Genomic DNA, 23110 nt, shown 5'->3' with positions numbered 1-23110 from the left:
TCAGTAACTTTTATTGTATGAAGTAATTTAAATAAATGAAAATGTGTGTTTAATTCTGCACTAGCTAGAAATACCGATATTTGCAAGAAGGATGATAGATTGATCATTACACAAAGTCTGAAGTCAAACAGAAGCATGTGATCACTAGTTAATACCAACTACTTTTATAAATTAAAAGCCAAACTTATTTTACTTAAATTAGGGAAGTGTCAACATGTCTAGCTAGCGTATTATCCAAATTAGAATGTTTGTTCTCTGTCCTCATCAATCTTAAATACTTAATCTTAATGTCGGCCAGTTGACAACAAGTATGCAATCACTTGTTCATTACGGATGCTATCTTTAATTACATGGAGTTTTAACAACATGACACAGATTCCCGACAAACTTAATTTTGCTCACTAAAAAATATTGTTTACATCGATATATATGGCAATTTCTTGACGGACTTAAGCATGGATTCGGGTGAAAAAGTTTTCTCATAATCAATTTCTTGAGTTTTAGCATAAGTTTCGCCAAAAACCGTGCTTTATAAATATGCATTTTCCCACCCATGTCGCTTTTCTTCTTGAAAATACATTTACTTCTGGCAGTCTTGTCGTTAAGAGGAAGTTCAACCAAATCTTAGACTTGGTTGTAAGACATGGATTGTATCTCGACGTCCATGATTTCAAGCAATATATTAGATTCAACATCTGATAAATTAAACAACTCGGGCTTGAAGTGCCTAACGAGCCAATCCAGCTTTAACTCGGGCTTGAAGTTAAATGAGATAGTCGGTTCGACTCGTTTATGCAGTTATGCTTAACGAATTTAAATACGAATTTCATCTCATCTCGTAAATAGCTTGAGCCAACTCGTGGCTTGACGAGTTAACTAGCTTAAATTAAAAATATTAAGAGAAAATTTGATCTATTAGGTGGTCTTTGGTGTTGATCTATTTAGTTACTTCTTATTCACTTTATGTGAAGATAAATACAAGAACACAGAAGTAAAATCAAATAACCTTTAAAATGTGCTTCAAACTGAGAGATGATAATAATAACAATAAACAGCCATCTTCGTTCTCGTTAAGAAATGTGACCGATTTGCAGAGATTATTCATCCTTCTTCATCTTCCCTTTTTCGAGCTGATAAATCCTCTCAGCATCAGGCACAGCTTTGATTATGGTTTCCAGTTTCAAGTTCAGTTCATCAATCTTCTCAATAAGTTTATCATTTGTAAACATTCTGATCATCACACTTTGAATTGTCTGCCAGCTTTCAGCCAAAGGTAACACGATGATCACAGCTGACCCGATTGTACCCCATGCTATTGCTACAACTGCCCAGAAGGTGAAGTATCCTTTGCTGAATTCCTCTGCATTCACAAGATAACACAACTGTCAGATGAGTAAACTAAACGGGTTGAACGGGTTAAAGATTGGGTTGATTAAGTTACGAAGTCGAAAACCTTTGATCCCAAAGTAAGGATCTTGAAGTAAAACAAACACATCATTGAAAAGTGTAACCAGATCATGAACTTACTCGCTGGAAGTGAAAAAATAGGCCATATTACAACGATCACAATCGTAAAAACGAGTCCCCATTTAACGATCCATCTCTTCGCACTAATCAGCTTCTCCTCCTTAAACTCATCAACCGCGAGTTCACTCCTTTCCTTCTCAACAATCGTAATCTGCCTCGTGGTTTCCCAGTCATAGTTTTGAGGCCTCAACAAACTGCATATAGCATGAACCGCACCACCTATTAGGATCGAGACCAGGTTCCCAGCCAGCATGGGTGCATTCCTTCCTGTTGTCTCTAAGTTGACCCGACCATATTCAACACTGGTAACAGATAACCATGTGATGATCCCGAGAACACACCCGACTATGGTCCCTAAGATGGCTCCAAATGCATTGGCTTTTCGCCATAGGAGCATAAAGGCGATTGGGATCACGGCTGACCCGATGAACACACCCATGGCTAAGTACATCCAACCTAGGGATATCCCGGCTTTGTTTAGTATGACTGCTAGGATTCCTATGAAACATCCGAACAAGAATACGACTGTTCTAGAAACTTTCAAGATTTGTTTCCCTGTGGCGTCCGGGTTGATGTATGTTCGGTAGATGTCGTATGTGCATAGTGATGAGACCGCGATTAACTCGGAAGAACCTGCAGATGTTACAGCCCTGATGCAAAAACATTAACAAGTCAGAACACGTGGGCGGATCGGGGGTTTTGGGTTAAGGGTTTGGGTCAGCCTAATACTTTTTAGGGCCCTATTGACTGTTAAAGATAAAACATAACCCAAATCGACATTTATAAATAAATGGATAAAGATTGCCCCGTCTAGTTTCTTGATGAAGATTGTTAATGAGGGTGGTAATTTCTGACATGACACGAAATAATCTAGTTTTGGGTTATCATATATAACCATTCAGTAAATGGGTCGTGTTCGTTATGACTTGTTTTATTAAATGTTTATGTGTTCGGGTTGATTGTTTAACCCGTTTAATTAAGCAGGTCAACATGACAACGTGTTTAATTAAACAGTCGTGATTGGGTTGACATGTTTAATTATACGTTATGCATTTTGGTTGGCAGGTTTGTCCCATTTAACCCACTTTTTACAACCAGGTTAACACATTTGATTACACCCAGTGGTGTTAAACGGGTCGTGTTCGCAGGTTGACGCCTTGGCGGGTCCAACCCAGCATGAACCCAATAAATTTGACACGAATCCGAACACGACCTGAACCCCAAAACCGTGTAAGACACATGACCTCTAACATGACATGCATATTCACAGGTTCACCCAAACACTAGTCAACCCATTTGACACGTTTAGATTAAGGGGTTAAACAAGCTATTTGGGTTACACGATTTTCGCTGTGTGCAGGTTATAGCTGATGTTGACACAAATAATTAGCCCGGCTAATTATAACTCACATTAAAAGCATGGTGAGAAGGAGAACCGAACCCCCTTTGCCCATCAAAGCCATAGCTGTAGCCGGAGGGATGAGCCCATGGCTCGCTTCACTTGCTGTTAATGGAAGGTCAAGAGCTAAAGCTCCTAACCCGAGTGATGTAGCCAATGAGAATGGCACAGCAAACCACCCGAGCCCGCCCAACAAGTAGCCTTTATGAGTCGATGATGGTCTAGCGGCGATGGCACTCACCCAATATCCCTATAGAGAGAAAAATAAACATTATAAAGTCAAAACCTATTTAGATGTGATCCAGATCTTTTGATGAAAAGTAAAAACTTACATTGTCGACGAAAACAGTACCAAAGTTACCGACAATGTTGATTATACCAAAAACTAGCCCACCCGAGCTCAGCATTGTTAGGTAAGATCCTTGGTAGTTTCCAGAAACCGGTCCACAAGATTGTCCATTGTGGGATATGGGCTCTTGACACATTCTATTCCGGCTTCAGACTTCTGCTAGACGTCTATAGACAACACTCGGGCTGCCAAGCTCGCTGCTAGCTGTGTAGACTAAGAACACGAAGACGACTAGCACCACGTGCACTGACAACAAGACCAAAATGATGTACAAAAGTCAAGACTTATGTTTCTAACTGGCAAAATGTGTTGTGAGTTGTGATTGATATGACATTTTAACACGACTACTTGACCCAAACATGATATGTTTAATACTTTAACTAAATGTGTCATTTTCTTAAAACGCAAACATGGACATGTTTAACAAGGGGGTTACACGACACGTTTAACACAATTAAATGTAACCAGTTCAATAGCATGAATGACGGGCATGTTTATCACAATTAAATACGATCAACTCAATAACAACAATAAGACAACACGCTTAACAAAATTATTGCCCAACACACTAAAGTTAATACCTAAGACACAATTTATACAATTATATAAAATATACCATTAAGTAAAATCTATATTTAATTTGTGAAACTATAAAACATTGTTCTATGAACAAGTTATAAAAGTGGTGTGTCAACCTATTACGGGCTAGGTTGAACTCGTTCAGACACATTTTTTATCATGTTGACCCATTTATGATCCGTGCCCGTTTAATCCGGAACACTAATCCTTTTAACTCCATTTTATGTCAAGGGGTTGTTTCATAAACTGCCAGGTCTATTAAGATATAGGTTTGACTTAAAAGTTAAATAGGAAAAGAAAATGCAAGATACCTATCACAGAATGTATATAACTAGCCAAGAAAGTGGCCTTCAATCCTCCAGCCAATGTATACACAATCACTCCAAGAGGTATTAAAAAACTAGCGGCATAAATATTGACTCCGGTGAGTGCATTGACCACCGCAGAGCCACCAAGAAGCAGCATTGCTGCTACTATAATATTTGTCATGAAACAGAACACCAAAAACACGAGATGTGCAGCCGTCCCCCATCTTAATAAAAAAACACGTTTAAAACAATAATAAGGATTCGAATTCACAACCTCAAACGTGAAGATTAAAGTTAAATGTACCGGGCTTTAACGATTTCACAAACAGTGTGAGCATGAGGGGCCTTTCTTTTAATCTCTATGGCCATTACACCAAACAGGAGTACCTGTTTATGCAGAAAAACAAGAGTTTATGGCTAGAGTGCAACATACAAAGCATGAGAAATGGAGGTTAAAAGGTGTGGTGAGTTTAGAACCTGGATGGTGGCACCACTGGCGTACCAGAATGGATCGCTGACTCCATACTGCCAGGCAACATTTGAACTTTGCAATATAGTAGCAGCCCAAGTCCACTATCAAGACATGTTTAGTGTTAGATCATACAAGATAGAAGTGCATGTGAGTGTGAGTTGAGCGGTCAAAACCAACAGATCCAGAAGACCATGTCAAATGCATGTGCCCGAACATGGCATGGGTCGACATGAACACGACTCGCTGAACTGATAAATTATTTAGTATTGCATATTAATATAGTAAAAGTACAAATTTGGGAACAAAATACTCAAGTAAAGTTAAGTCATGACTATGTAAAAACTAAACTGGTTAAACGGGTCATTCCGCAAACACGCCAGGTTGACCCGAGCACGACCTGTTTAGATAAACTTGTTAGTTTTGCTCGTAACTGAACCGAGACCATTTAGACTAAACCCAAAACCACGAATTTTGATGTTAGGTTCACTTTGTTCTTTTTATCATATCAAATGGGCCCATTAGGACCAGGCCTACATGGCCCAGCCCAGTAATGACTAAACATGTTATCTAGAGCCTAGAGGTGTGCACTATAACCGGTTTCTAACCGGGTTCTAACCGTTCTCTAATCGATTTGTAACCAGTGTTTCTCTAACTGGTTTATAACAGGAAAAACCGGCGGTTTATAGCCAGTTTTACATTTTAGCCCAAAAACCGGCTAATTGTAACCTGTTTTAGGCTTTTTAATTATTTTTTTTAAACAGTTTTTTTTTTCGGTTATTTACCAGTTAACTAGTTCGATTATACCAAAAACCTGTTATATCAGTCAGGGTTTTTGTGCTTGAAAACCGTGTAGTACCCGACACGATCAACTAGTCGAACCGGTTATTTGACCGTTGACCGCTACCCTGTTTTAGAATAAACAGTTAACCAATTTTCACATGTATAATGTTATCACCAAACTCTATATATTAAGTGGGCCTCATGTTTTTGGTCGGTTTGGTTTGGGTTAAAAACCAAAACAGTTTACCTTATGGTAAAAAATTACACATTGGAATGCACTTTTTGTAATAAAATTTATTAAACTTAGTTGAAATGAAAACATTTTATAAACACGTGTAAATTAGGCAACCAATAATCACATCACCCTGTTTGGTTTAGTCCCAGTTAAAGACTTTTCCGTAAGGATCGAAAAAGTCAACTCAAGTTTCCAATCACAAGAAACCCAAAAACAATACCTGAGACACAATCACACTTGCTATGAGTCCAGTTTTAACGTTCCTTCCGGCAGTATTAAACCACTCCGACGTATGCCGGGCTCCAACGTAACGTTTCTCCAACCAAACCTGCAGTTAATAATAAACGTTACCCAAATTCTAATCACATGATCGTACATGGTGCAAAAAAAAGTTGTATCAGGGCCGGCCTGGAAGAGAGGCAAATTTCTTAAAATTTATCTACGTATTTTAAGCTTTTTTAATACATTTTTCAAGAACAATATATTTTAAAGCTGGGCCCAGATTTTTTAAGGAATTCTCGGGACGGTCCTGATTATTACGTACCAGGAAAGAGGTGAAGAAGGCGAAGAAAGCACCGAATCCGAGAATAGCGGAGTACCCGACACCTTGATTCAGGACTGCTTTACCCGCGAAGAAGCTGCTTTGTCTCACACAACTGTCGCCAGAGGTTTGGTAATACAATCAAAGGGAGGACAGGTAGCCATATCATATATGTGTGTGTGTGTGTGTGTGTCACATATTGAATGATGATAGTGAACTATAGCTAGTGACAAATAAGTTAAATAACGGACGAAAATAACAATTGGAAGTCAACAATAGAGGTGAAAGGATCAAGCTGTAGGATCTAATCATTTATAGCGGCTTGGTTGATTCCAAAGTGGGCCCCAATGGAATCAGAACCAGAATATCTTTAAATATTATGATGACGATGATATTAATTGAATACTATATTAAAAATCATAACAATGTTACCATCTTTGTAACAATTCCAGAGTGCCAGCTTGACTCAAGTAAATTGAGATTTTTGTTTTTTCTTAAATGGAGGAGAATCTCACGTATAAACCTATTGTATTGGGTTATGTTTAAAGTTGACTTCTCAACCGCTATGAGGCGGTACTCTCTTGATGTGCGAGAACCTGATGGAATCCGTAACCTGTCGCCCCCTGTTGGGTTTGAATGTGGGAGTAAAGCCCTCACTCATCCTGTTCACCCAGATATCCGTCAAACTGACCCGAGTGAGAAACAAACATGCATCTTTATTAAAAAAGACAAACCTCAAACCATTGAACTAAATGGAGAAAAAAATATTTTTAAAAAGAATCACGAGTCATAAAGAACTAAATATAAAAAAATCTCAAATACTAGTGTAGTTAATGCTTTTTCTTATTAAGAAAATGATAAAATATAATAATAATAATAAAGATTGGTGAATTAACCTCTCATCTTGTCATTGGCCACATGTATTGACTATAAAAGTCTTCTATATCATTTTTTAATTGATAATCATCTATAATATGGTTTCAAGGTTCTATCAATTAGACACCCACTAAATAGTCTATGGTATGTCATTCGTGATTTTAATGTCATTGAATAATTTATGTAGTTGATATTTATGATGATTTCATATCTAAGTATGCTATTAAAGCAATAAGCTTTAAGTTCATATACCCTTTTTCTATTGGTTAATTCTCATAGTTTCCATTTATATCAATGTTTTCTCTAATTTTCAAGGTAATAAAATAAATTAATAATATATTAAATTAAGATTCATCAGTGCTATTAAATTATTATCTTTCCTCTTTCTTTTAATCTTTAATTTTTAATCTTGAATACTTAAATAATAATGTAATAATGTAATATTTTAATATTACATTTAACTAGAAGTGTAAATTTAGATTAATTAAATAACAAGACAAAATATTATAATTAATGCAATATTTTAAAATCATAGCTATAGTTTGAATACGAAATATTCAAAATTTCTTTTTGAAAATTTAATTATTTTTGGTTGATTTCATTCACCACCTTTGTTATTTTTTGGTTGATTTCATTCACCACATGTGTTAATTTTATAGATAATATATAATAAATAATTTAATTAATTATTTGTTATTTCATCAATAGAAAAGATTACGGATAATATATATATATATATATATATATATATATATATATATATAATATAGAGATACCGATATAAAATATTATAATTGTGTTAAAATATTATTTTATTTAAATTAAATTTGTCAAATTCGTAAGGAAATTAGGAAATGATGACCCATTTTATTAAGGAAAGGTTTAATTACGGATTTGTAAATTTTTTAAATTTGATATTCCCTCCTTCCTATTTGAATTAAGTTTTACTATAATATATAATAAATAATTTAATTAATTATTTGTTATTTCATCAATAGAAGAGAATACGGATAATTATATATATATATATAATATATAGAGATACCGATATAAAATATTATAATTCTGTTAAAATATTATATTATTTAAATTAAATTTGTCAAATTCGTAAGGAAATTAGGAAAGTATGACCCATTATCAAAGAAAGGTTTAATTACGGAATTGTAAATTTTTAAATTTGATATTCCCTCTTTCCTATTTGAATTAATTATTGTCTAAATTATGGTCTAAATTTGAATGTAAATTTTATTTAATTAACAATCATTAAGTTTTACTATAATTACGTTAGTTGACTTTCTTCCCAATAACATAATTCAAAAACAAATTTTAATTAATCACAATCAATTTATGATTACCAGAATAAATAAATATTAAATTACCAAAACAGAAAGTTTTAAATATATAAATTATGATCATTAAGAATATCTTGATTTAAGGAAATAGTTATGAGAATATCATTTAAAGAAGATTGACCACTACTTATTTTGCCAACTATTTTACTTGGTAGTCAAATGATTTAATGGTAACATTAATTGGGATCGTTTAGTTTCAATTTTTCAAGGACATATATATAACTCACCAATCATCTCTCTCAAGTAAAGTTAACCCTGATTTCAGTGTGGCCGCTCAAAATCCAATTGATTCTATAGTCGTTGTTCTCCCTAAGGTATTAGGTTTGTGAATATTGTCTCTGTTGTTTGTTAATCTAACTTTTTATTTATTTACGGCTTTAATCGGTTGATTGCGTTTCATGCAGGATTTTGATTCCGATCTTTGTATTCACTGTTTGATCATCATGGTAATGTTCGATTTTTATTCGTTTATTGATGTTCTCTGTCTAAATATTTGATTTTTAAGGTTTTAGAATTTATTTACAATGGTGTTAAAACTGTTTTTTGTGTTGATTATATTTGTTTTTTGCAAGCCTATCGTTCCCGCAAGGTACAATTTTATTCCTATTTGGTATTGTTTGTGAAATTAACGACTGAGTGGACGTTTATTGTTTGTAAATTAATGATTGAGTGCAAGTTTACTCAACCATGCTAAAAGTATCAAAATCTCTACCAAAATACTTTAATAGTATTGACCAAAATGAACATGTTTAGACAAAATGCTCTATTTTAATGTATTTACATAGTTTGACCTTGAGAAATCGAACATTCATAAAACAATTCAATTTATTTATTATTAAATTTTAAAAGTAAAAAATTCAATGTGCAATAAAATGGAATTTAGTTATTTTATAAATATGAAAATGTATACACACAGAGTAAGCTAAATAGTTTGTTAAGAACTAAAATAATATGAAACGTTGATAAAGCTTTATCAGTGTAAGTTTTATTATTATGAACAAAACCATTTTATTTGTTCATTTAATCATTGTTATTTATTTTAGATATTCTTGCAAGTGTATATAATTTAGGACTTGTAATTGTGGCTGCAGTGGGAAGTACTAGCCCATATATAAAGGTAATGGGTTTACAACATTCTCATATATCTAAAATTTAATTTCAATAATAAATTGTATTATGTTGACTAATAATTATTGATTTAACAATAGTTATACTTTCTATATATATGAAGCTCTTTGAATTTAAGTTTTTGCATTTAATTTTGACCAATAATTATATCTTAAATGAAACTTTAATTATATAATATTTTCTTTTATAAAAAAATTAGACTTTCTATATACGTGAATATGTAAATCCGTTTAAATTTAAGTCTTTTCGAATCATTTTGAAACTGTTAATATGGTTTTTCATACATATTAGTCAACTTTATTTTCATATTGTTTTGTTTTGGATTATCATTTATTCATATTCTTAAATGTCAAAAAGAAAACCATCACCTCATAATACAAAACCTAAAATTAATGGTTAATATTCAAGTTTTGCATTCTATATTGTTTACTAAAACAATTGCAAAACATACTCTACATTGTTATATTCAAAATGCTTACTTTCAAGATGCATGTTTGACCTTTCTTAAAATGATTTTAGAAAAAGTTATTTTTTTGAAAATTAGACTATTTAACTTTCTATAATTCTTAACACAAACTTGTTACCATTTTTTATTCAAACAATTTTCTAAACAATTAATACGATTTCCTTATTTATCAAAATCAAATATTTATTTTGTATTAATTATATTTGATTAGGTTTTGACGTTTCCTTAAAATATGTATTCAAGTTGTTATTCTTAATTCATATTTATTTTAAGATAAGTAGTTACTGGGTAACATTTATTCATTTTTTATTTTCCTTTTTAAATAATTAATTTGAAAATTTTGTCATGTAAATAATGTTTGTTTGCTTTGTTTATTCTTATAGGTTACGGTATGGGTTGTTACGTATAGATAACGTTTTTATATTCAATTCAGTATTGTATTCTAATATATAATGGTGAATTTTAGTAATGATTGGTAAATCGTACATGTAAACAAATTTGAATTCTTACTCTTTTAGTTTATTGAGTGATCATAACAAAAACATAAAAATGATGGCTTGTCAATTCTTTTATTTCGTCTGAGACATTGGTTCAATGTTTACTTTTGTTTAGCTTGGTCTATGTTTGATACGTTAATAATTTTATGAACACATGAACTGATCATGTTTATGGTTAGGCTGCATCGCACAATTCATGACATAACTTTTCTACTATGGTAAAACAATTTATTCTGACAATTGTATACACACACACCTGAGTATTCTCTCTATCACAGCTCACACACTTAGAATTATTGTACCACTGATCATAATCTCCACAATTGTAACACCCTTTTTTATTAATAAAGTGGTGATAGATGATTTGTCATCACCCGGGGTTTTTGTGCCGGCGATCCGAACCAGATCAAGGGCTTTTCCCCGTAACAAATCTGTGTGTTTGTGTTTGCAATCGATACATACTTATTTTCATCACCATAGCACTAATCCTCACTAAACGAATTTGGATACATTATCCTTGAGTGATTTTTATCCAAAACAATTTGGCGCCCACTGTGGGGCAATTGGTGCTATAATCCATATTATTCCTATCAATATTCAACCGTTCATACCCATATCGCCATCGATGGCCTCTCAATCAACCTCTGCTTCATCAACCATGCCATCCTCGGTTTCTCTCTCATCAAGAACTTTGCCGCCGATGCCTTCTCCAATTACGGGAGCACCAAAGACCACCGCGGCTGGAAACAAGACACAAATTCCAGTATTCCAGAGCTCAAAAGCCACTGCTGCCACTTCGGTGGTCAAATCTATCAATGATGTTTCTGCAATGTTTTCATAGGTTAAGGTATACATGGAGCAGTAGAACAAAACCAACCAGATGATCCTACATGAAATTGAAGATCTCAAGAAAAGAAAGAGGCCAGCGGAGGATCAGTCTCCCTTGATGCCTAGGGTGCTGGATTTCACTACTCCAGGATCCATGGCTCAACATACTCAAGGATCCTCGATCCTTCAGCAAGGATCATCCATCCTTCAACCAGGGTCCGTGGGTCAACAAACTCAAGGATCCTCGTTCTTTCAGCCAGGATCATCTATCCTTCAACAGGAGTCCATGGGTCAACAAACTCAAGGATCCTCGTTCTTTCAGCCAGGATCATCTATCATTCAACAGGGGTCCGTGGGTCAACAAAATCAAGGATCCTCGTTCTTTCAGCCAGGATCATTTATCCTTCAACAAGGGTCCATGGGTCAACAAACTCAAGGATCCTAGTTCCTTCAACAAGGATCATCCATCCTTCAACCAGGATCCTCTGGGTTGTATCCTCAAGGATCCTTCAGCTCCCAACCTCAAGGATCCTTCTGGCAGAATCAAGGATCCTCAGGAATTCACCATCAAAGGTCTTCAGAGGTCCATGAAGGGGACATCATACCCATGCAGACCATTGCCTCTAGTGGACCTGCTACTGTAGCAGATGCCTCTTATCTTAACTACACTTCTGGGATGCCAACGTTCAACCAACCAAGAGGTAACGCCTATAATCACATATCCTCAGACACTAACATTGGCTCTATGAAGGATACATGTATCAATCAGGCTATGGCTAGGGAACTTCAGAAGCTTAAGGATATGATATCCAGCGTGCCAGGAGTGGTCCGTCCAATTCCTGAAATACCAGAAGGGAGCCACAAGCTGTCGAGATTTGCTCCACCGATATGCGATGCGGAGATCCCGAAACGCTTTCAAACCCCCAACATGAAGGTGTATGATGGGACCACTGATCCGGAAGAACACGTGGCTCAGTATAGGGAAAGGATGGAGATCAATCCAATTCCTGAAAGACTCAAGAAAGCTTGTCTATGCAAGGGTTTCGGATCCACACTAACAGGATCTGCACTTAAATGGCTGCTAAGTCTTCCTCCTTATTCTGTTACATCTTTTTCACATTTAGTTAACTTGTTCAACAGCTAGTTTTCTTGTAGTAGGAAATTTGAGAAGTTAACTAGTGATTTATATAGAGTTTGTCCAACCTTATGATGAATCCTTAAGGGATTTTGTTACAAGGTTTGGCAGGGAAGCCCTAGAAATACCTAATCTTGATATGGCTACGGCTGTTGAAGCATTCAAGATGGGACTTCAAAGGGGCTCCCCATTTTATGACGATCTTGTGATGACTCCGTGCAGGACCTTAGATGAAGTCAGGAACAGGGCGCTAAGATTCATCCTATTAGAAGACGATAAAAGGATCCAGGATCGTCTTGGGGGACAAACGAACAAGAATTCCCCGACAAGAATAAAGGATCCTCATACAGGAACAACAATTCGAAGCCACATGCCAAGTTCAACAATCAAAACGTACGAGCAGTCGATGAAGGAGATGACGATGAAGACTATCCTTGCATCTCTGACTATTGTTTCTCTGTGGACACTCATGGCTTGATCTGTTCCATGAAGGACCTAGGGGAAAAAGCAAGGTGGCCCCGAAAGAATGAGAAGACAACCTCCTTCAAAGACAAGTCCAAGTGGTGTGAATTCCATGAAGACTTTGGCCATCAGACCGATGATTGTATTGGTTTAAGGAGGGAAATTGGATACCTCCTAAGCAAAGGCCATTTCAAAGAACTCTTGGGAAGGAAGAAATCCAAGATCATCTCGAAGGCCTTCCACAAAAAGCAACGCCACCACCACCAGATTTTCATGTAATCAACTTCGTCGCAAGATATTACGACATGTTTCGAACCTCTTGTCCTGCAAAAGTAGAGCTTGCAGAAGAATTTAAGTTGGACGATGAAAGAAGACCGCTCATCCCCACTACTCGAGTGACTGATCAAAGAATCTTTTTCAATTCAAGGATCCACGATCCTCATCAGGATAAGCTTGATATGCAAACGGTCAATTTCATTTCCAGAGGATCGGACACATATGGAACTTCTTTCTCTGCAGCAAAAGACTTGCCAAAGAAATCAAGATGGATAACGGAGATCGACCGATAGTATCTACCACTTTGACAACAGATAAAAGGATCTTCTTCGATGAGGAAGATAAACTAAACATCCAGGATCCTCACCATGACGGTTTGATTATTACTTTATTTATTGCTAACCATTATGTACGCATGATCCTAGTTGACGGTGGGAGCTCGGTCAACATTATCCAGGATGATGTCCTCAAGAAGATGAATATACCAGATTTGGAGATCATTCCTAGAACATCAGTGCTAGTCGGTTTTAGTGGAGAAACCAAGAAGACATTGGGGGACATCAACCTCCCAATCTATATTGAAGGGTTAAATTCATATAAAAATTTTGTGTTATTGATAACCTTTCTTGTTGCAATGTTATTTTAGGCAAGCTTGGCTGCATGGAATGAGGGCGGTGGCCTCAACTTACCACCAATGCATCAAATTACCTACTCTGTGGGGAGTTGTGAAGATAGTTGGTGATCAGGCAGAGGCCAAGAACTATTATTCTTCATCGATGAAGCCAACGACCAAGCAAACTATAGCATAGCAATTACAGCAATATCCTAGGGACGTGCTGGAAGCTCGGGAGAAAGACCTTAAAGAAGTATCTTTGGACCCCGAGGATCCAGAGATAAAGGTATTCCTAGGATCCAGTATCCCTAGCAAGATCGAGGAGGATCTCATATCCTTCTTAGGGCGAAGAAAATCTACCTTTGCGTTCAAACACTCAGACATGACAGGTATTTCAATAGAGGTAATCACTCGTAAACTCGGCCTTGATTTATCTGTTAAACTCGTCCATCAGAAACGAAGGAAATTCGCTACTGAGAGGAACGCGATCATACAAGAAGAAACTGAAAAACTTCTTAAGGCCGGTATGATCAGAGAGGTTATATATCCTCGATGGTTAGCTAATGTGGTTGTTGTTTCTAAAAGAATGGAAAGTGGAGTGTGTGTGTCGATTTCACTGATTTAAACAAGGCATGCCCCAAGGATCTTTTCCCATTACCACATATAGATTCCATGGTGGATGCAACGGCAGGACATGAAATGCTTACCTTTATGGATGTTTCCTCTGGATTCAACAAATTCAGATGGAACCAACTGATCAAGAGTATACAACATTCATGGCTCCTACCGGCATATACTGTTATACTGCTATGCCGTTTGGACTAAGAAATGCAGGGGCAACATACCAAAGACTAGTCAACATGATGTTCAAGGATCAGTTGGGCAAGACTATGGAAGTATACATAGACGATATGGTGGTAAAGTCGAAGAAAGCTGAGGACCACCTTAGATACCTTGAAGAAGCATTCAATATCCTTGACCAATATAACATGAAATTGAATCCATCAAAATGCCACTTTGGTGTTAAGGCTGGAAAGTTTCCGGGATATATGGTGACTAAAAGAGGAATTGAAGCAAGCCCCGAACAGTTGAATCCATCTTCAATTTGAAATCTCCTGCAAACGCAAAGGATGTCCAAAGGCTCACAGGAAGAATAGCCGCTCTCAATAGGTTTATCTCAAGATCCTCCGAGAAGTGCAAGGACTTCTATGACATCCTTAGGAAGAATAAGAAGTTTGAGTGGACGGAAAAGCATGAGGCTGCGCTTACATCCTTGAAGGATTACTTATCCTCAGAACCGGCTCTGATGAAGCCTGTGGATGGAGAATCCTTATACCTCTACCTAGCTGTGTTAGGTAATGCTGTAAGTGCCGTCCTTGTAAAGGATCACGATGGTGAACAACATCCCGTTTATTATGTAAGTAAAAAGCCTCTTAGACGCAGAGGTCAGGTATTCTCATTTAGAAAAATTAATTCTTGCACTTATTATGGCTTCTACTAAATTGAGACATTACTTTGAAACTCATACTATTATTTTGAGAACTAATTATCCTGTTAAGAATGTTCTAAGAAAGCCAGAGTTGTTAGGTAGGATGGCCAAGTGGGCTGTGAAGCTAAGTGCATATGATATTCAGTATGAGCCTAGAACAGCCATTAAATCACAAGCGCTTGCAGACTTTGTGGCTGATTTCAGTAGTGACATGCAAAATGAAGCTGATCTAGAGGTCCAACAACTTGAAGAAACCAAGGATCCTTGGATCCTCATCACAGATGGAGCGTCCAATGTAAGAGGAACAGGTTTGGGCATACTACTAAAATCGACACAGGGGGACATAATACCCTAGTCCATTGCATGTGCATTCCAAGCCACCAACAATGAGGCAGAATACGAAGCACTTATCGCAGGTTTACTCTTAGCTAAACAGATGAGAATCAGGTATCTTCAAGTTTATTTAGACTCTTTACTTATAACTAACCACTTTAACGGTTCTTATACTGTGAAAGGTGAGAATATGGTCAAATATTTAGAAATTGTGAAGGAATTGGCAAAATCCTTCGAATTGTTTAGTATAATACAGGTACCAAGGGAAGAGAATGCTGGGGCAGATGCCTTAGCAAACTTAGCATCATCGTTGAATATCCCGGATTATGTAAAGATACCCATCCTTCATATATTGTCTCCGGCAATTGGAGAACATGAATCCGTGAAGATAACAGTGGATTGCACAGGAGAACATACGGATCCTCCATCCTCTTCAAAAGTAGGATCTTGGATCATTCCAATCAAAAAATTCCTGCAAGATGGAGAGATCCCTACAGGGAAAATCCTAAAGCTTTCAGATTAAAGGTATCACAATTCATTATTTTACAAGATATTGTGTATAGAAAATCTCTTGCAGGTCCCTATCTGAGATGCATTGAGGATCCTGAAATACAAGAGGTACTTCAAGACTTTCACGAAGGCGATTACGGAAACCACACAGGGGGAAGATCATTATTCTCCAGGATACTTAGGACTGGATACTTCTGGCCAACAATGAAGAAGGATGCTATGGAATACTCAAAGAAGTGTGATGCTTGCCAAAGTCATGGAAACATTCTTCACCAACCAGCAGAACCTATGTATCCTATATCCTCTTCATGGCCTTTCATGAAATGGGGAATGGATATTGTAGGCAAGCTACCAAAGGCACCAGGAGGAAAGGTCTTTATGCTTGCTATGACAGACTACTTCTCTAAATGGATTGAAGCAGAAGCATTCGTGCAAGTCCGAGAAAGGGAAGTTATATCCTTTATTAAACGAAATATTATAACTAGATTTGGTATCCCTTCTGAAATCGTTTGTGACAATGGTTCCCAGTTTATCGGGAAAAGAACCACTAACTTTTGTGATAGTTAGGGCATCAAGATGATCACTTCTACACCAGTTCATCCTCAAGCCAATGGTCAAGCGGAGTCTAGCAACAAAATCATCATCAACAATTTAAAGATGAAACTAGGAACCAAGAAGGGAAAATGGGCTGAAGAACTTCCTTATGTTCTTTGGGCAGACATAACTACACCTAAAAATGCAACAGGCCAAACACCCTTCTCATTGGTGTTTGGATCAGAGGCAGTAATCCCTACAGAGTTGGTGGTTCCTACAGCCAGAACGAGCATCCGTGATCCCGAACTCAATGAAGATATTCTCCTTGAAGACTTGGATACTATTGAAGAACTTAGAGACCTAGCCAAAATTAGAATGGCAGCCTATCAACAAAGGGTAGCCGGGGCATACAACAAGAATATAAGAATTAGAAGATTCCAAGAAGGAGATTTAGTTTTGAGGAAAGCCTTCCAAAGTACTACCAATCCGGATGATGGAACGTTAGCACCCAAATGGGAAGGACCTTATCAGATTGAGTCGGAGGCAGGAAAGGGGGCATATCATTTGCTCACAATGGAAGGCAACAGGTTACCAAGAGCATGGAATGCTATCCATCTCAAGAAGTACTTTTTCTGATCAGGATCAAGTATCCTAAGAGGATCGATTATCCTTAAATGATCTAGGATCCTAAAATCGGTAACATCTATCTGATCACTTATCCTTTTCAGATTCTTATTAATCTAAGGATAATATATTTTTAACGTTTGTCTTTTCCAAGTTTTTAAGTAACAATGCAGGTTTCAATAAGAGGTTCAATGTCTAAGAGGTTGGCCACTTCTCCTTTACATTTGAGGTAATATCCTATTTCTCTTGGCTTAGCCCACAATTGGATATGACCCCCGATGGTCATATCCTCCAAGGTTTAAAGGTTTTCACCTTTCTTATAAATTAGAGTTTCTACACTCTCGCTTGGAGCGCACGCTATCCAACGTATAGTCCGGGGCAGCGGGACCAGTACACGCTTAGTGGCTGACAATTTCGTTGCTTTCGGCTATATGGAGGATCATATGATTTATGGTAGACGTACCATGCACCGGTTTATAACATTTTCACGTTATCTCAAGACAAAGGTTTCTAACATTTTCATGTTAGCTAAGGTTTATAACGTTTTCACGTTATCTCACGTTTGGGCTAAATCTCGGTTTGGGCGAGTCCCCAGTTAACATTCGTATTTGGGCTTGTCCCCAGTTTACGGGCTTGTCCCCAGATTACACGGGCTTGTCCCCAGTTGCACGGGCTTGTCCCCAGTTTATCTTTGGGCTTGTCCCCAGTTTATTGGGTCTAATCCCAGATAATATCATAAGTTATTTGCATCAGGTATCATAAATTAGATTATGAGGATCACCGAAGGATCAATACTTATGGTAACTTAGGTCTAACCAGACCTTACGGTATGATTTCTGTTTATCGATTTACACTTATTTGATTTCAGTATATATCTTCATTGATATAAGGATTCATTATTCTCAATCAATTTTTATAAGGATTTAAGATCCTGGTTTATTTTTGCAAGGATATTTTATCCTAAAAACTTTTTACTAAAGAATATTTCTCAAAACTTTCAACAAGTCTAAAACTATATCAGACATACTTTCAAAATAACAGAAAATCAACAAATAGTTAAAAGATACTATTTACCTGAAATTACCAAAAATCTTTAACCCGGATTTCACCATTTAAAGATGGACCATCCATCCGGGTTAAACAGGTGTTACTAGTTGTTCATGATTTTCAGGGAGAAGGATATACTGCTGGAAGGGAAGTTCCCATGGAAACTCCAATGATATGTGACAATTATATCCAACTTGTCAAATCTCATATGTTTTTGCAAGAAGTTTGAATTCAAAGGCAAAATGACAGCTGTGATCTTATCACAACTGCCATTTTGGGGGCAATTGTTAGTGCACAGAAATTTGACACTGTGGATATGTTATCCTGGCATATGTTTTGGATTAGTTATCCTTAGCGTGTGTTCCAGATCCCTTCAGGATCAAGGATCCACAATACTTATTATTTACTAACGGTTGTTCTCATGTGTAATCTAATATTTAGCAGGTATAACGATTAGAAGACTCAGTCTATCTACTAACTTGTAGTCAAGAAGATATTTACGTATCTGGATCAATTATCCTTTTGAAGAGTTCCAGAGATATGTCAGGACCATGGATCCTCGGTATTTGGTGCTATTAACAGTTATTTCTTATATGAAGGCTGATATTTATCAAGTGTAACGGCTCCAAGACCTGGTCTACCCCCTATTTCGCAAACTGAGTGATGGAGCACGCGGTCGAAGTGGCTGTTACGTTTACATTGAAGATAAAGGCGGATTTTTAGGAAAATTAGTTAATAGCATTTATTATTAATAACTCCATTGAGTTATTATCTATTATATATAATTGAGATTATGATCAGTTATAGGACACATTGTATACACACACACCTGAGTATTCTCTCTATCACAGCTCACACACTTAGAATTATTGTACCACTGATCATAATCTCCACAATTGTAACACCCTTTTTTGATTAATAAAGTGGTGATAGACGATTTGTCATCACCCGGGGTTTTTGTGCCGGCGATCCGAACCAGATCAAGGGCTTTTCACCGTAACGAATCTGTGTGTTTGTGTTTGCAATCGATACATACTTTTTTTCATCACCATAGCACTAATCCTCACTAAACGAATTTGGATACATTATCCTTGAGTGATTTTTATCCAAAACAAAAAGGAATATCGAATCCCGTCCCACATGGAAAGTGGTAAAGAAATGGAAGCTCTTTATAAGGAAGAGATTTTCCATAGTAATATTATTTTATGGATATCATGCACCAAGTGGTCCTAGCGGAGGGTGCGTTGCACCCGACGCGCTCGAGCGAGGACGAGGACGAGGACGATGGCGAAAGCGAAGGCTACGGGGACGACGAAGGGCGTTGGGCGCAATGTGGCGCTTTGATGGCGCACTTCGCACGCTCGCATCTCCGCGAGCCGCTTGAGTGACACCTTAGTATTTTTGAACAATGAGAGTTAGACCAGAAGCGATAAGCTAAAAAAGACAAGGGACCGAAAATGAAAAATAGTATACAGGGACCCATCGCGATATGCGATGAGTCCAAGGAGACGGCCATCGCGATACGCGATGACCCGTGTTGACTCAGGGACATGAGTCACACCCCAGTGACACGTGGCAGACGTGTCAGGCCACGTGGCGAGACGTGGCAGATGTATCAGGCCATGTGGCGACACGTGGCATGATCTCAGAAAGCTAGGCGTCACGGTACGCGATGCTGTTGAAGAAGGGGCCCATCGCGTACAGCGATGGGACCAGAAATCAACTATAAATATGAGGGGCATCGGCACATTTCACACACACACTTTCCACTCTCTCTCTAGAAATTACACTCTCTTTACCTCATTTTACGTGACAAACACCGTTTTTCATGCCAGTGACCTGACAATCATCACCTCGTAATCTATGCCAAACACACGGTGTTTTCCTCGAAGTGCGTGCCACCCAAAATTAACCCGACATTATGTCTCGTAGTACGTGCACGACCCGATGACCGTCATTGCATCGATTTGCATGCCAAGAAGTGTTGATCAAGAATGCCTAGTTAAACGTGCATATAGAGTAGAAGTGCTGCCCTTATAACTTAGGAATATCTAACTCCAAATACGCGTGCGAGGTAGGGGTTCTGCCTAAGTTATTGTTTTACTATTATAAATGGCTTAGACTATAGTCGGAAGTATAGCCAAGCCTTGAATAAAATTAAGTATTATATAACTTTTCTTAAGAGAAGGTTATAGTGTTTGATCCCGTTTTCACTCGTTCTAATCAATAACTAATGTTTAGATCTGATCTAGATCTATACGTTAATATTAATCATACGGATCTAACTCTTTAATACCTTAGCTCGATTGTTATTGGTATGTAGTATATATTATCAATAAGTTTAACATGAAGCTTGAGAGAGAGAGAGAGAATACTTTAATCTTTCTGAATAATGTTATTTCTCTCAAAACTTCTTTTTATACAAGTGAACAGTGGTTCACTATTTATAGAAGACGATCTGGTTCGCTAACATCCCCTAGTTAACCAGCATCCCCTTTGTTAAATAAATTAACTTAACGAACCACCCCCTGATTCGTTAACATCCCCTAACGAATCAGGAGGGAATACATTATAATGTCCTAGTTCGCTAACATTCCTAGCGAACTAGACTTAACCTTAACGAACTAGTCTTAGTTCGCTAACATTCCTAGCGAACTAGACTCAAACATAACGAATTAGATAAATAAACATTAAATATTACATTTAAATATCAAATAATCATTAAGGATAATTACAAAGACTCTAGACGCAAAACCGTGCACTAACAGACACCCCCTCGTCTTGAGCTTTTTGTCTTTAACTTATTTGAAACGCTTTGTCTGCCAATCTCTGCAACTATGAATCCCATGTTCATGGCATACACGAACAACACGTTGGAATTGCATAGCCAGGTCGTAATCTTCTTGGCGTTCAAACAAAATCTGCTTCCTGTGTAGCACGTCATTGTCTGTCTCTGAAAAATTAACCAACCACATCGGATCGATTATCTTGATGAGCTCAGTCTGTAGTCCTTGACCACGAACAATAACGGCCTCGCCAGTACGATTGTCATAGTACCAACGGTTGAAAGACAGATAAATATCTTGAGGCATAGTCTTCACAGGAACCCTTTTCATTGTCTTTGGTGGCTTCACTTTCAAGACAAGTTTCTTCCAGCCGGTCCTTGGATCAATCTCATCAGTACGTTTACGTCTTGGGACCTGGGGCTTGAAGAATTTTAAGCCATGATTGACCTCGAACAGTAAGTGTTGATGAAACCACTCAGCAGTTCGGTTACCCCCACGATTGATAAATGGACGTCTCGCGAGGGTGCGTACATCCCAACGCGGTAGTGTTAGAACATCCATTATCCTCTCGTAATATTGCACACCTTTTTCCCATTTAACAATACATACCTTAAGGTCTGAATCATAGAGCCAGGAGACAATATCACCATGTACCTTAGAAACAGTCTTGAAGGTAGTCATCTGATTTGCCTCAATCCAAGCAGCAGCGGTATCCTTTCTTTCTTTATCTACATACCGAAAAGCACTGACGATCTTACCCACTTTCTGGTGTTTGAACCATCTTTCAATGTCATCATCAGTCACTTCTTTGAGTGAAGGAACCGTTCGCTGCACAATCTTCTCCAAATCATCCTCAGTCTCTTTAATTACGTCTTCATGAAATACCGGAGCACCATGATCAACATCTGCATGTTGATACAAGTCCGGGTACTCTTCAGCTGTAACATCCTCCATCTCAATCTCCTCGTTCTCATAAATAAAATCCGTATCCATAAATAACAGATCATCTTCCATTTCATTCTCATTGATCACTTCGACATCGGGCTCAGTCTCTAATGCAGTCAGCTGATCGTCATTTAGCCCAAGTAGAATCGAGATCTGCTCCCTTGTCAAAGATCTAATCACAAACTCACCGATCTGTATCTCATCTCTGTTCACCACACTTCTAACCATCCCCAATTCATCAATAAATATCACCGTGTTAGCCTCAATCATTTCTATTGGTTTGGAAGCTGTTGGATCTTGAAATGAAATTATCTGCTTGTTCGAATCATCAGCGCCACTAACATCAGCACCAGAGGATGAACCATGCGATTGTTTAGGCTCACCTCCTACATCAGGCTCACCTTCTGCATCAGACTCGTCAGGATCATCATCATCATTTTTGAGTTTCTTGAGGGCATCTTCTTTACAAATTAATTGTAAAATTAACTCATCTTGTTCTTTTAATTTCACCCCCTGAGACTCAACAATCGCACGCAACGACTTGGTCTCCTTCTGACAGAACGAAATGTAACTCATCATTTTTCGTTGATTCTCCATGAGTCGTTCTTGATTGAGTCGGTCAGCTGCCATTTGATTTTCATATAAGTGTAACAGATTAAGCAGCATTTCCGTTTGACGTCCAGGTGACAAATTGTATACAGATGGATGAACTGGTTGAATAGGTCCCTGAGGACGAGTGATTCTCATGAAAGAGACATCACTAGGCACAGGCGGAGGAAAAGTAGTTGTTGGCAGAGGAGGAGGTCCCATTGTAGTGGTGGAGGAAACAGTTGACAGCATAGCAGGAGGCCTCGGTATTTCGGTCAACGCCATTTGAGGAATTAAACCGAGCCTCTCATGTGACACCATTGTCGTGGTCAAAGTAAGCATCGGAGTGCTAGTAGTTAGCGGCACAGCCGAGCTTTGAGTAGTTGATTGACGAGGTGGTGGTGCACCAATAATTACACCAGCCCCAGAAG

At 37.5% G+C, this 23110-nt stretch overlaps 1 pseudogene across 1 annotated transcript; it reads right to left on the bottom strand.

Moving 5' to 3' along the window:
• Nucleotides 1-547: 547 nt before the first annotated feature.
• LOC143537968 (urea-proton symporter DUR3-like) lies at nt 548-6676 on the bottom strand (annotated as a pseudogene). Its single transcript, XR_013136172.1, has 9 exons — nt 6194-6676; nt 5870-5977; nt 4640-4735; nt 4467-4549; nt 4166-4386; nt 3259-3521; nt 2938-3176; nt 1528-2177; nt 548-1360 (listed from the first exon to the last, which is right to left on the bottom strand). The product of XR_013136172.1 is annotated as an urea-proton symporter DUR3-like (transcript).
• Between the last annotated feature and the right edge of the window lie 16434 nt (nt 6677-23110).

The sequence above is a fragment of the Bidens hawaiensis genome, unplaced genomic scaffold, assembly GCF_021521415.1.
Source record: "Bidens hawaiensis isolate Kalapana, Puna unplaced genomic scaffold, B.hawaiensis_p1.1 tig00011438_1, whole genome shotgun sequence".
NCBI classification, from domain to species: domain Eukaryota; kingdom Viridiplantae; phylum Streptophyta; class Magnoliopsida; order Asterales; family Asteraceae; genus Bidens; species Bidens hawaiensis.
Note: the sequence above shows the minus strand (reverse complement) of the source record. Positions and strands in the feature narration are given on the sequence as shown.